At 40.5% G+C, this 14,560-nt stretch overlaps 1 protein-coding gene across 6 annotated transcripts in view; it reads left to right on the top strand.

Annotated features, from left to right (window-relative positions):
• sox2 (SRY-box transcription factor 2) overlaps window positions 1–2,661 on the top strand; it is a 73,368-nt gene extending 70,707 nt beyond the window's left edge. For all 6 annotated transcript variants that reach the window (XR_004213533.1, XR_004213531.1, XR_004213532.1 and 3 more), the window contains one exon: window positions 368–2,661. The gene's annotated coding sequence lies outside the window, so the exon portion shown is untranslated. The remainder of the gene's footprint in view (window positions 1–367) is intronic.
• The last annotated feature ends 11,899 nt before the right edge of the window (window positions 2,662–14,560 follow it).

The raw sequence follows: 14,560 nt of genomic DNA, 5'->3' as shown, positions 1-14,560 counted from the left end.
AGAGAGAGAGAGAGAGAGAGAGAGAGAGAGAGAGAGAGAGAGAGAGAACATTGAATTGACACCTCATCACGTTGCTATATGTATGTACTGTTTCGGTTTGTAATGTTTTTCTGTCATTGTTTGAATTAAGAATCCATTATGTCCTCATGCAGAAGGCAAAAATGCATTCGATATTTTCACAAATACATTTTTAACTGAAAATCTTTAAAGAACCCCCCTCCTTCCTTGACTTCCTGGATATGTGGGATTTCCATGTCACAGCAGTCTGATTACAATAGCGTTGTTGCATTCACACACACACACACACACACACGAGTCTTCTTCTCAACAACACACACATTAATGTTGCTCCTCTGTCTCCCTGCAGGTGAAACATCAAGCCAGTGGGAGTACAAGAGATGGAGAGTAAATGAGAGCTTGCTGTTAGTGGTGTGAGCCATTTCCAGGTGAAGCAAACTGAATTAAATTGAATCAAGCTGAACTGATCTGAACTGGAACGACCTGAACTGAACTGGAACGAAAGCTTCAGCTGGACAGGACACCGACTGGCTGAGGTTTTGGGAAAAAATATTCAGGCAGAGAAACAACTTTGAAATAATACAGATAAAAACCTTCCGTCATTGATGCCCGTTGTTTCTGGGAGTGCTTCCTTGCTCCATTTCCTATTTGTTCTTTCACGTTATTACCTTTGTATTATGTTCTATGACATAAATTAAACCCAAATGAATTTTGACACTGACACAATGACAGCTTTCTCTTGTGTGCATATATCTTTGTTTTCTACACAGCTCATTACTTGCCATTACGTGTGTGTGGTATTGTTTTCGCCTTGTGAAGTCTGCGTGTGTGTCTTCATGGTAAAATGTCGTCCTGGAGACACCTGTAGCAGGAACTACCACAGAGGAGGTTTTGACAAACACGGGACTTTCGTCCAGGAGTCGGCTGTTTGTTTTTCCGTGCGAACGTAAAAGTAAAAGCTGACATTTTGCCACGTCAGTCGTTAGCGTCGTTAGTCACGTGACGTCCGTGCGGTTGTCAGGTACGTACCAACGCTCTTTCCCTGAACCTTAATTTGACGCTTTGGTTTGAGCGTGGTCGTACGCATGGTTTTTTGAGCGTACACGAGGTTCACGGGGGCATGCCCACCCTAAAAATGTATAATTTTCCTGATCTGAATATGAGCATTTTTAAGGTGATTGGAGAGCAAAACTTGGATAACAGCATTAAAACCATTAGTACAAATGATATGTCAAAAAGTAATACATGAGAATCATTGTAACACTTGATTCTCATGTATTACTTTTTGACAGATCATTTGAATGATCCCAGTGCAATCGAAAAATGCTGAAACGGCTGAAATGATCACAAAACATCTGTAAATGTTGCTAAACAATGTTGCCAATGTTTAAAGTGTTAAAGTAAAAGTAACGCAACTGTTCTCTCTCACTCTCTGTATTAAATGCCTCTTTCTCTTTCTCTGTCACTCCTCACTTGTCTCTCTTGCCAATGTGTATATAAAAAATCCTTTCCTAAAATTACATACACCATCTTTATTTCGTCTTTGTGTTTGAGTTCACATCATTTAGGATTTCAATTATAGAAACGTGTCTCAAGCACATCAACATAAGCAAAATGTGTGTTTTCATTATATCTATACAATAATGGTATGTTTTTACACTCTGTTGTGTTGTTAAATTGAGCCTATAGGTTCCACTATATAAACCAAAGAACATATACTGTATTTCTGTGATGATAACAGTTTGAATTGGATCAAGTGAGTATTTGTTTGTGTTAAACAGCTAAATGCTAATCATACCCTGGTGGCAGTAGGCAGTACCTGCTCTTCCTCTCTCATCTCCATCACCTTCTCTCGTTCTTGGTCTCCGTCTCCTCATCTTGTCCAGTATCTCTTCCCTTCCCAAAGCTGAGATCACCACCATCTCATAGGTCTTAAAAAGTTGGCATTTTGTAGATATTTTTATATTAATATTTGAACATACTTGGAGTATATACGTATATATTAAATGTTCATAAGCATTTAAACAGCAAAGCTGCTATAATCGATATGTTTTACAATAATGTATAAAAGATTCAAATGTAAAAGGGGTCGCTTGTAGTGACCTACAGAGAGTTATCACCTGAATCTGTAGCTCTCCGTTCTATATTGATTTCCAGCTCATTGTTTACTGGCCCACATTCACTCTCACCGCTCTCATAGCGTCATTTTCTGCAACCGCAGGCAGCTGTTTACAGCGAAGGAGCTCTAAAAACTCTCTGTGCACCACCTGCTCAGCAACAGTTAGGGAACATAGTGGGGCATTTAGCAGCTAAAGAGCCAGATATCCCCTCAGGAGCCATTAGAGATGAGCAAAAACAAAAAAACAGAGCTAAAAGAAAGTGAATATTGGATATTTCATTCATAAACACAATCATGACTAAATGAAGCATTAACTGCTGGAAGTGTAAATCAGCAACTGTTTGCGAACAAGTTTCTCACGCACGTTTTCTCACGCACGTTTCTGAGAAGCTGAAGCATGTTTCAGAGGCTTTCTGTCCACATTTGGAGCTGAATGTGTGTCTTCTTCTGTACTGGACATTTAGAATACAGCACCATGTCATTTCATACATTCAATAAAGATCAAATGCCTAGTTAAAACCTTCCGTTCTGACAACATGTGTCTTTTATTATCATATATCTGGAATTTAAAAAAAATGGTAAGTATAAAGCTGTGTGCTTCAACACAATCTAGCAAGTGCTGTGCAAGGACACACACAATCTCACACACACACACACACACACACACACACACACACAGACAGAGAACAGTAGCCCCTGGCTATCTGCAACACTGAGTGTAAATGATCGTATATCTGTGGTCATAACTCACAGCCCTACAGGCTACTGATGGAAGATGACACCCAATGTCTGTCTGTGTGTTGTGTGTGTGTGAGAGAGAGAGAGAGAGAGAGTCATTTTAGACTCTTCATGTCGCTTCCCTTCTGTCTCTTCTCATCTTCCTCATCCTCCTCCTCGTCGATGCCTCGGGCGATGAAACTGACTCTGTTATATCAGACCAACACCCCCAAGCCGTCCTTTTCCCTCCTCCCCTCTACACACTCGCACACATTTGTTTGCCCACACTCTAGAACTGCATTAGTGTGTGTTTAACCCTATCGATTAGGTATTGTCTATTGAAACAAATCAGGGTGCTCCATCACTGATATATCTGTGTTTACGGGGCGGAGATGAGTTGATATTGATGGATGGACTGATTAATCAGTCAGCATGGCGGAGTGAAGAGCATGGACAAACAAACACATATAGTGACAATGGCCTGATTTTAGCTGTGGGATAAAAACTAATTTAAGAGGAAGACAACTATTTTTTTCCTTCTTCTTAATAAATGTTTTACAATAGAAGTCCAACAGCTTAAAAAATGTGAAAATGTCACATGTACTTTATGAGATAAGTCTTTGTGGTGTGGATGAACAACCAGCAAGTTATGTGGTTAAGAAGTGAAGTACTGGACTGGGACCCCCCCTGTGGAAATTTATGGTAACATTATCTCTACATCTATTTTTTTTTTTTACAAATCAGTCTGTCGCAGCATTCAGAACAAGTTAGTTAACTCAAACATGTCTTCTCTTTAGTCTGCACTTGAAGTCAGACATTTTACTTGTAAGCCAATCACCATTACACATGCAAGTGTTTTAATACTTCCCTTTATTGATATTTTAGAGTAATCTTTTTGGGAAATACTTTTATTTGCTTTCTTGCTGAGAGTTAGATGAGAGTAATGACACCACTTCCAGTCTTTATGCTAAGCTAAGGTAATCGACTACCAGCTCCACAGTAGCTAATGTTAACACATGCGAGCAGCATCGATCATCTCATCTAACTCTCATTAAGGAAGCAAATACGCCTATTTCTTAAAATGTCTATTTAACCATTGCTTTAAGATTCAAGAGATTTAAACTACTTTTTGATCGTCATAGAAGCCCAGACACCTCCCCGGCCAACAAAAAAAGGAATGAAGAGGAAGGTAAACCTCAACAAGGAGCTGATGGACAGCGTAAAAAGTAAGCTCACCTATGGCAACATGCACAAACACTTGGGATCGATTTGTTTTAAATCAATTCATGTTATTTCTTCTGCATGATAAATTGCCATGATGGGTTATAATTGAACTTACCCATTCCCAGAATCACTGAATAAGTTTTGCCATGGGACGTATTTGACAGGAACTGATTTATTCATAGGGCCAGACTTGGTGAGTCTATATTATATGGTGATATGTTTTATCAATATTATTATAATGCAACTGAAAACAGACAATTCTTCTTGTTTGGTACCTTAAAACCAACGTGTCCTCTAACCAAAATGTCAAAATATATAGATTCCTGATGTGAACCGCTTTCGTCAGGATGACATTCAACGCCAAAAACGACTTCTTTTATTCATTTACATGTTTTTTGATAAATCGCAGTTATAAAATGATTCATATGATTATCTGATCTGACACCACTGTGGTTTAGATTTAGTTAAGTTTAAACAGGTAAAAAGGTTAGGGAACAACACAAGCAATGCTGACTGTTTGCAGGATACAAGAGGATCCTTGGTCGGTAAATATAAGTAGAGATCATTTTACATATGAACAAACAACTAAGCCGTCGGTTTTCTGTTGAGGACAGTCTCTGTAAAGCATCCGAGCTTCCACCCTAACCGACCTGGTGACAGAAAATGAAATGAAGCGTGGAAGACAGTGATCTCCTAACTGTAATCACACTGAGGTCTCATCATGTCTCATGTCATAGTCAGAAAAAACTAATCGTGTAGTATATTGTCCTGTTACGGTATCATAAACTGTCTGTGTTACTGCATGTATGGCAGCTACTGTCGTGGCAGAGAGGTGTAGGTTTGTCATAGAGCATGCGAACGCACACACACACACTGTAATTGAAAACCTACTCCTTTAACATTGTGAAATGCCCTGAAGCCCTCTGGAATACTCTCTTCAACGCACCTCTCTCTCTCTCTCTCTCTGTCTCGCACACACACACACACACACACCTACACACACACAGACAGCAAAACGAGAAAGAGAAATGGTTTGACATTATTACAGTTCAGCCACAAGGTCAGTGAAGAGGCATCTGCTTTTCTCACTCCTCTCTCCTCTCTCTCTTTAGCAGCCAAGGCATTCACCAAACATTCGATGTCACCTAAAAGGAGACTTCTGCTAATTATCTGTTAGATTCGTAGGAGGAAGACAGATCGACAGACTGAAAGGCAGGTGACAATAATGTAGAGAAGCAATCTCTTTTCTTCTCTGGGGAGACATTGAGCTCCGTTGTTTTTATAATGATGTATTTTAACATACGTATTATAATTTGCACGTCAGGATTTCACTTCAAATATATTATAAACCATATGACAGCATCATATATACTGTATATATATATATATATATATATATATATATATATATATATATTAGTGCTGGACAAGTTAACGCGCTATTATCGCATTAATTAATTAACGCCGACAATTATTTTATCGCGCGTTTTTTTTATTTATTATTAAGCGGACATTTTTAACACAAGAACAGGCCGGCCGGCAGCGAGTGGTGATCAGCTGTTTGTGTGGCGTCTCTTCCGTCTCTTCCTGTTTCCTTCACCTACAGTACATTCCCCTGGGTCCTAAGTCCCTCCATGTACAGCTTCTTATCACCCTCTATGTACCAACGTACATTTATAACAAATACCACACATATTACGGTAATCAGCGTTGCATATGTGTCTGACCAAAATACCAAAAAAAGCAAAACGTTTTTAAAGTGTTTTTGTTTGGAATATGTATAATAAGCATATCATTTAGTTATCGCTACTGAGAATTTAACAAACATAAAAAAAAAGAAAAAAACATGACGTAGATATATTTCAAATATCATCTCTTACACACATGAAGATAAAGTTGTGAACACCGGCTGAATATCTATTGTCAGAATCATTATAACTGTATTATAACTGCTACTGTGTAAAGGGAATACTGCTGTTAAAAATCACCTTATTTGTTTAAAGTGTTTACAAACCAAATGTTATTGCACTTTTGTTCATATAGCAGTACTTTTAAAATAAAAGTGTGCAATACACTACTTTTGAATTCATTATTGAATTTTGCACAGCATAATGCGATTAATCGCAAAAAAATCATGCGATTAATTGCGATTATAAAATGTAATCGTTGCCCAGCACTAATATATATGTATAAATATATTGTTATTGTTATGTGAATGCAGAATATGTATAGAGTTGACATTTGGCCTCTAGGCTTTGTTGTTACTCCCTTCACACGATGTAACGGTACAATTACAGTAATTACCAAATTTCCTCTGTAGGCTTCCCCCGGCTCTCCCTCTCTCTCTCTCTCTCTCTCTCTCTCTCACACACACACACACACACACACACACACACAAACAGACAATTGTGCCTATATCACTTGGCTGATAAATGTGTGAGAGTGTGTGCGAGTCATCAGTTTGTCCCTTGAAAGAGGCTGAATAGGCCAACAGCCAGAGAGTGAATCAGTGCCGCACACTCAGCCTCCGGTTCTCCAAATCACATGGCTGTGTCTGCAGACAAGGACGTCACACTTTCTAAACTCTCAACTACAGACATGCATACAAGCTGTTGAACGTTATTGTCTTGCAAGCACTTTGACACATTTGATCCAGAAACAGAAAATAATAATCCCTAAATGTTACTCAAACAGCAAATAGCACGTGTGCTGTAAACAATAGTGTCTATTGTTAGAGATATGACACAGTTATGTTTTAAATGTTGCCCACATGTTGTATCATCTTATCCCTTCTCCCCTGAACACATTTCCTTACTTTCCATCTGATTTATCTTGTCTCTTAATCTCCTTCCATCTCATCCTATCTTACCGCATTTCGTTCCTTTTCATCATTTGTTCCATCTCTTCCCATCGTCTCTGAATAACCTCACGTCACTCCTTCCCTTACCCCTTTTATAATGAAGCATAAAATAATGCAATTCCTCCTGAAGTCATATCAAACTGTGGCGTGTCATTTAATATGCTGAACGAGCAGGAGAGCAGAGTCCTAATGAAGTGCAGGCAGCGACTGGAGTTGATGGCGTTGATTGCCACAAACACAAAACACAATGCAGTCTCAGTGTGAGAGACAACAGCTGACAAGACTCTTTTCTCCTCATCACAACAGGAAACAATTCACAGACATGTCTTTATTTCTCTCTCTCTCTGTGTTTCTCCTCCTATCTCCAGTCTCAGGCCTTTTATTCACTACATGTAAGGCTGATTGTTTTCAGTTTTGTCATTAATTCTATATGCGAATGAGAACTGCCATTTGCAATGCTGACACTTTTATTTGAATTGATTATTGTTACATTTTCTTTAAAGGTGCAGTGTGTAGGATTTAGGTGAAGTTGCAGATTGCACCCAACTGGACACGCCTCCGCTCACCCCTCCCTTTCCAAGCATGTCTAAGAACTGTGGTGGCCCTTAGGTGTCGTAAAAACATGACAGGCCCTCTCTTGAGCCAGTGTTGTGTCCGTTTTGGGCTACTGTAGACAACATCACTCCCCATGTAGATAAAAAAGAGCTCATTCTAAGCTAACAAAAACACAACGATTCTTAGTTTCAGGTGATTAAACACTAATGGAAACATAGTTGTAATATTTTATTAAACTTATAGGCAAATAAATCTCCCTAAATCTTTACACACAGTTTCTTTAATGGTTTTGAGGAATTTCAGTGTATAAGTGAGAGGCAATAACAAATGGACAAGAGTCAAATGTAATGGCTCATTTGTACTTTGGGTCCATTTATTCTTCCCTCTCTCTCTTGAGAATTTTCTGAACTGAAAGGACCTCATTCACTGTAAACTTCGTTCTCCTCCAGCAGTAACTTTTGGGTTTTGAGGACATAACTGCTGTGTGAAATCAGATTTTTTTTAATATCTTTTTTCTGTGAAAAACATTAAAGCCTTCATGTATCGAAAGGACAAGGGAAACAGATAAATAAATCAAACTATAAACTTGGATCGCACCTTTAAAACGAAAACACACAACAAATCAATTCTACAAAGCCACAGATTACATTTAATGATATTTTTCACGTCCATTATGAATGTTTCTAGAATTCTCACTTTCTACAGTGTGTATCACACAAACCACAATTGTAATCGTAGTGATCACACTGTGTTCCTCCCAGCGGAAATACAGGGAAATACTAAGTTGCGTACTAATTTTGTGTACAAATTCAAGTATGGTGGAGGTCAGGGAGACATTATGGTCATGTCAAGTAAAACAGGGTTACAGGGTAACTTAACACCCCTTGAAAATCATGTTTTCAGTGGTTTCACTTCTCACCTTGCTGCGGTGATGTGCAGGTGTACTCCAAAACCCAGAGGTGGAACAGGACGGAAACCTTCGAATAGAGAGAACAGTGAAACATTCAGCCTGGGTCTACGTTACTTTTAAAAGCTTATAGGCAACAAAAACATCTGGTTAAGGTCAGGGAGGAATCATTACGGGTTATAAAGAGGCAAAGGGATGCAAACTACAGTTTCCTGCATAAAAGTCTGACACACTACACGCCCATCCACCATTGCAACGCTCTTACTTTCCGCCTCGCTTCATAAAGGGCAAACTACTTCCGGCATTGGCACTAAACGTGGGCATTGGTTGTAAATCGTGATGTGCAGAATCCCCCATATGGACACATCTCCTAGGGGACCGTTACATAACCCCATATCTAAAAAAAAAAATGTTCAAGCCGAACGTCCTGAGAGGGACAAAAATCTCATTGGTCTTGTGTTAGGCAAAGACATAATGAAACAGAAAGGAGAGCGGAGGAGATAAAACGATTAAACAGCAGATGGCATAGTTCCATGTACCTATAGACACCTGTCCAGCCCCCAAATCATGCAGCCTGCTAGCCTAACCCATGCTCCATCACAGGATAGCCCATACTGTGGAGCATGGCCAAGTGCTTGAGTGGGATTACACACAAAAAAAAAAGTATATTCACAAATTTGTCTTGAATGTGTGCCAGCCAAGAGAAATGTATTGTAATTTAAAAGCCCATTTCTCCATTGAAAGACACATTAGCAGAAGTGTGAAAATGCAGTAATGGCCGTACTACCTGAGAGGAGTGCTGCTATCACATGACTACACAGCGAGGTGTGTGTTATGGTCTCACATCTCAGCGGGGGTGCCCATGAGAACTAAAATCAAACCGCTTCACTGCAAATATTTGTGTACCTGTTTACTCTTTATTTTTGTCAAAATGGTTGTTATGCGCTGCCAAAAAGCTAAAACATAATTTTGGTAGGTGCTGTGTTGCCTTGGCTACAGACACCACATTAACCACTTAGAAACGGGCCGAAAGGCATTTCACAGGAGGACGCCGCTTACCTTGCCAGCACTCAGAGCTAAGTGTTGTTGGCACTAACAGCATCCTCCATATCATCACCAAGGTGAGACGGCCCACATCGGAAAACATCCGCTGGCTCGGACCCACCGGTTTTGCAGTTTGTTAGGGGTTCACAGGATGCCACTGACAGACAAACATTATTTTATATATATATATGGCTCCGGTTCAGCCTAGCAAACAGGAAGACCTCTCCTCTGCTCTAGGAAGTAAAGTGGAACAAAAACACAATGGCTCAGCTGCAGAAAGAGGCCAGATCTGTAGAGTTTCCTGGAGACGTCGCGTCATTCTGTGTAAATCTTACCAAAAGTGATATCAAGATACATAGTTATCTTAAAGCACAGAGGGTAAACAGCAGCCGCTACAATGTTACAATGGGCGTAATGTCAAGGTTTTCTGGATTATTTCTTTGTGTCTTGAAGAGAAGACTTAATCACCTTGAACGGGATCTCCTTTACCAATGACCACTGAGCAGCTCAGGATTGTGTGTGTGCACAAACGTGTGTCTGTGTGTGTGCATGTTGCCCGATCATTTGGAGCATGAAGAACAGAAAGAGTTTTCAGATTAAGGGAAGCTCAGGGGATTATGGTCATTTCCTGTCCGTAAACTGTAAATGAGCCCTGCAGTACCACAGGGGAAAACAGACCCAGTACTACCGTCCTGCAGACCTCAATGTACAGAAATATCTCGTCAACTGGAATCAGACCCAAGATGACTCCTGGGCTCAATGGCAATAGTGACACTTCTTTTCGTAGTGGCTTTTAGTGACGTGTCACTATTTTTGCAACCAGAGTGACCCAAGTAAAGTAATTTAAATGCTAATTATGAAATTTTTAGCCGACCAGAATGTAAATATTAACTTATGTGAACTGAAAACACACTGTAAAAAGGGTTAAAGTTGTACGACGAAAAATCAGACAACTCTCAGACCGGACACTGTGGTAGCTGTCACTGTCAATCACAAGCTAGCAACACCCTAAAACATACCCAGCTTTATCGTCTGTTTTAATCTAAATGGGACCATAATTTACTAAATGAGCATCATGCTGAAGAGGACTTGAAACTAGAGATTTAGACCATGAACTCATGTTTACAAGGTGATAAATCAAGTGAGAGAGTTCTATACAATCTTTTTGCAACCAGAGCAGTCGCCCCCTGATGGCTAGAATGCAAGTTTAACACACTTTTGCATTGGCTTCACTTATCAAAACCAGAGGTTGCTGCCTGGTCTTGTTTGATTCACATTTTGATTCAAGCTGAAAGGACACAAAAGAACTTTAGTCAGACAATCAAAGCACATCACAAACTTGCAATTTGGCCAAGGAGGCAAAGTAATTTGAAATGCAACTGTGCAACCTGTTACAAACCAGGAAACAAATATACTGGGAATATACTGTGTTTCAGTACAATTGACATTTATTCTGCCTCATCATGACTCTGGTCGTTTGAGCTCCCCACTCTCATCCATTCATTTATTATCTCGGTCTCTCTTCTCTTCAGCACTTTGTCTCTTCTCTTCTCTCCTCTTTTCTCCGTTCCTCTCCTCTCTCTTCCTCAAACTCTTTGTTAGTCGATTAGTGGCCTCTTTCACTTGGTCGGAACACACACACATATATATACACACACACACACACACACGTACACACACTAGACAGACAAGGTTGTTTGCGTGGAGTATTTTTAGCAAAACACAGACTGGCAACATTGTATTGAGTAGGTTTTTACAACAGTAGTGTAATTTAGAGAAAAAGAGAGTGTGTATGTATGCGTGTGTGTGTGTGTGTGTGTGTGTGTGTGTGTGTGTGTGTGTGTGTGGCTTCATCCCTGAATATGTGTTGAGGGTCTACATTGACCATCACTTGCCAAAACCCTAATAGTAAACACTGTATTTCAGTGAACAGACTTTCTTTCTGTGACTGCCGTGACTATCACCACCACTCTGTAACCTCCCCACGGTCCACTGACATTCCCACACGGCTGACTCTCAAACACACAACCCAGTGTTACTAAAACAACTTGTGCGAGCCACCTTGGCGGCTGACACATCCCATAAATCACCTGCTAATCAATGTGCATCAGTGATAAAACGTTCAGCTACATAGAGAAATGAATTAATAAAAATACGGCCGACCTTACAGCTATAGGATGCCCACCCATTCGAGGTCAGGGCGCAGAACAACTCCACAACTGTTGCTCTCCTGGCTTCTCCCAGGTGTGTTGCATCATTGACTAACGAGTCAGACCCTCCTCCTACATACTAACTAACCAAACAAAAAAAAAAATGATCGTATATCAACTTTGTCACATTGTCTTATTGGATTTTCTGTGGATGAAGATTGAGTTCCTGCATCTGGTGTTGGTTTGTCTGTTCAGCCATGGAGATGCTTGTCTATGTGTGCATTCCAACAAGCTGCTGTTGCCAATGATGATACTGAAAAAGATCTAAACTAGATTCTTAAAGATAACTTGTGACGCATTTTGTATTGTGCTGGAGAAAGGTCTGGTTGAACACATTGCCAATATGAGATGAATGCACATCTGGGTAATGCAGTTTTTGTGTTATTTGCCGTTTTTAGACAGAGCAACGACGGACTACAATGAAGAAGCCAGCAGCAGATAATAGACGAGTGGAGCCCTTGTCACCTACTGCTGCAGTTTGACAGGTGAGCCACACTCCTCACATTCACACTGTCTTTGAAGGTTGAACTATTTCTTATAGCTTATGTATTTTCTGCACCTCGTCCTCGCTGACGAAAAAAAACAAACCGACGTACAAGCAAAAGACAATGCAGCAACAGTGTTGTGCACCGCCCGTCTGAAGTGATGCTCTTCTGTGTGAAATCACTCAGGTTGGAAACAAACCCCTATTATAACCTTGTTATCTTGTATACCTAGTTTTTGGCTAGAAGGAAGCGAGAGACAGAACTGTTTTCCAGCTACACCAAATGTTTTTCTGTGAAAGACTGTCGACGAGTGTGCACCAGCTGCTAACAAGAAACACCAGGTTACACCAGGTAATGTTTCTATTACGTTTCTTCGATGGATTTTCTTTGATGGACTGATATTTGTTTGATGGAGCACATATAATTGCTACTGATCAATCAACCCTTATGTATTGTTGTGTTTTCTTTTGGCAACAAGTACTGTTGTGCTCCAGTGCCAAGGAAGCTAATTTAAGTTGCTGTGTTAAGAATTGTCTGTTGTAAAAGCTTTCTTTATCAATCTTTTTTTTTTGTGGAGATTATTACTTGACAGTGTATCCCAGTTTAAACCACCACCCTGCTGGTTTTGCTGGTCATGTTGTGCTTCGTAGTATTATAATACTTCCCTATCAGCCACGATGGTGAGAGACAATGTTGGCTTTTACTTATTTTATGTCACTCTGGATAAGAGCGTTGGGCCAAATGCCTAAAATGGAAAGTGTGAATTCTAAGAGCATCAAGCAGGGCACTGCTATGCTAACAGTAAAGCCTGTGCCACACACACACACACACTCAGACACACACATTCGTACCCACAGAAGTGTTTTCAGCGTCCCTCTGTGCACCATAGTCGTCCTTCTGTTCTTGCAGTGGAACTCAGAGCCGGGCTGTTGGTTTAATTAAGACAAAAGTGGCCCTGAAAATCCTCCAAATGTGAGAGCTCCCAACCCCCCACGGAGCAGAGAGGAAATAGAATGACGAAGAAGAGAGGGAGAGCGATAACGAATCTCAAATCCTGGATTTAAAAAGAGATGGACCCGTCAAAGTGGGATTAAAGAGGGTGGGAGTGGATGAATTAACCTCTCAATGACTCCAGTGTCTGTGGGTATATATTGTATGTGCATGCATGTGTTTAGGTAGGATTTAACAGCATGCTATTTTATATGTGTATAGGATGTATCCAGCACTTTTCAAGATGTTGCTGCTGTTGAGAAGAACATTGACCTGTTCTCAAACCCTTGCTCTGTTGATGTGGCATGGGGAAGGATGCTCCGTTGTTTTTGGCTCGACATACAAATGTGAGCTTTTGTCTGATGACACTGAACAAAAGCAGACTGAGGTCAGTCAGTCACCTCTCTGATGTACTCTGAATCTCCACGACAAAAGTTACTGATCTTCTTCAGTCCAAGGCCCAGCATCACTTTTACCATTATGATTGAAATATATTAGTGATAAAATCATCTCTTTACAGATTCAAGTGTACATCAGAAAGTGCTTCAAACTCACTCATCAATGTCTCTTTTTTTCTGCCTGTGGCTCCTGGCATGAAAAGCCTGAACACCACTGCCCTCCAGTTTTCAAATACCAAGATAAGGTATATGTAAATACCCTACTAATGGATGCTTACACACACAACACACTGGGCATTTATAAGAATATAAAAGAGAATTATCAAGCGCGCTTCACTGAAAGGAAAAATACTACACATCAACATGGCATTATGGTGTGGTTTTACAGTTACACACAAAATATATAGCTGTAGATATTTATGGATATTGCATCAACTTATGTAAGATAAAAACACCATTGAGGTCATTATAACCTCTCTACAGAGTACCACTGTCCACACACACACACACACACACGCACACAGACTATTTGAAGCAGAGCAGGCAGACACACCTGAGAACCTGCATACTCTGAGGAGGGAGACCTGTTGTTACCTGCCTTTAGGCTGGGTTCACACACACACACACACATACACGCAAATACACACACGGTCTGTGGCTAAACAAACCAACAACCCCAGGTGTGTGTGTGACTGTGTGTGTCTGGTGTGTGTGTGTGTGTGTGTGTGTGTGTGTGTGTGTATGTGTGTGTGTGTGTGTGTGCGTGCGTATGTGAGCAGGCGGACCCTCCATCAGCATCCTGTCACACACAAGATGTTTATCCAATTTGTCAAGATAATCTTTCCTCAAACTGGCTGCCAAGGAGGGTGCCTCTCTCTCTCTTTCTCACACACACACTCACACACACACACCTGGGGGAAGGTTCACCGATACCCACAGCTTGGCCTGAAATGGAGGCCCACTCCTCCATCTTGCTGGCAGGTATTTGTGTGTGTGTGTGTGTGTGTGTGTGTGTGTGTGTGTGTGTGTGTGT

Source organism: Anarrhichthys ocellatus, unplaced genomic scaffold (assembly GCF_004355925.1).
Source record: "Anarrhichthys ocellatus isolate YVR2014 unplaced genomic scaffold, GSC_Weel_1.0 scaffold48, whole genome shotgun sequence".
NCBI classification, from domain to species: Eukaryota; Metazoa; Chordata; class Actinopteri; order Perciformes; family Anarhichadidae; genus Anarrhichthys; species Anarrhichthys ocellatus.
Note: the sequence above shows the minus strand (reverse complement) of the source record. Positions and strands in the feature narration are given on the sequence as shown.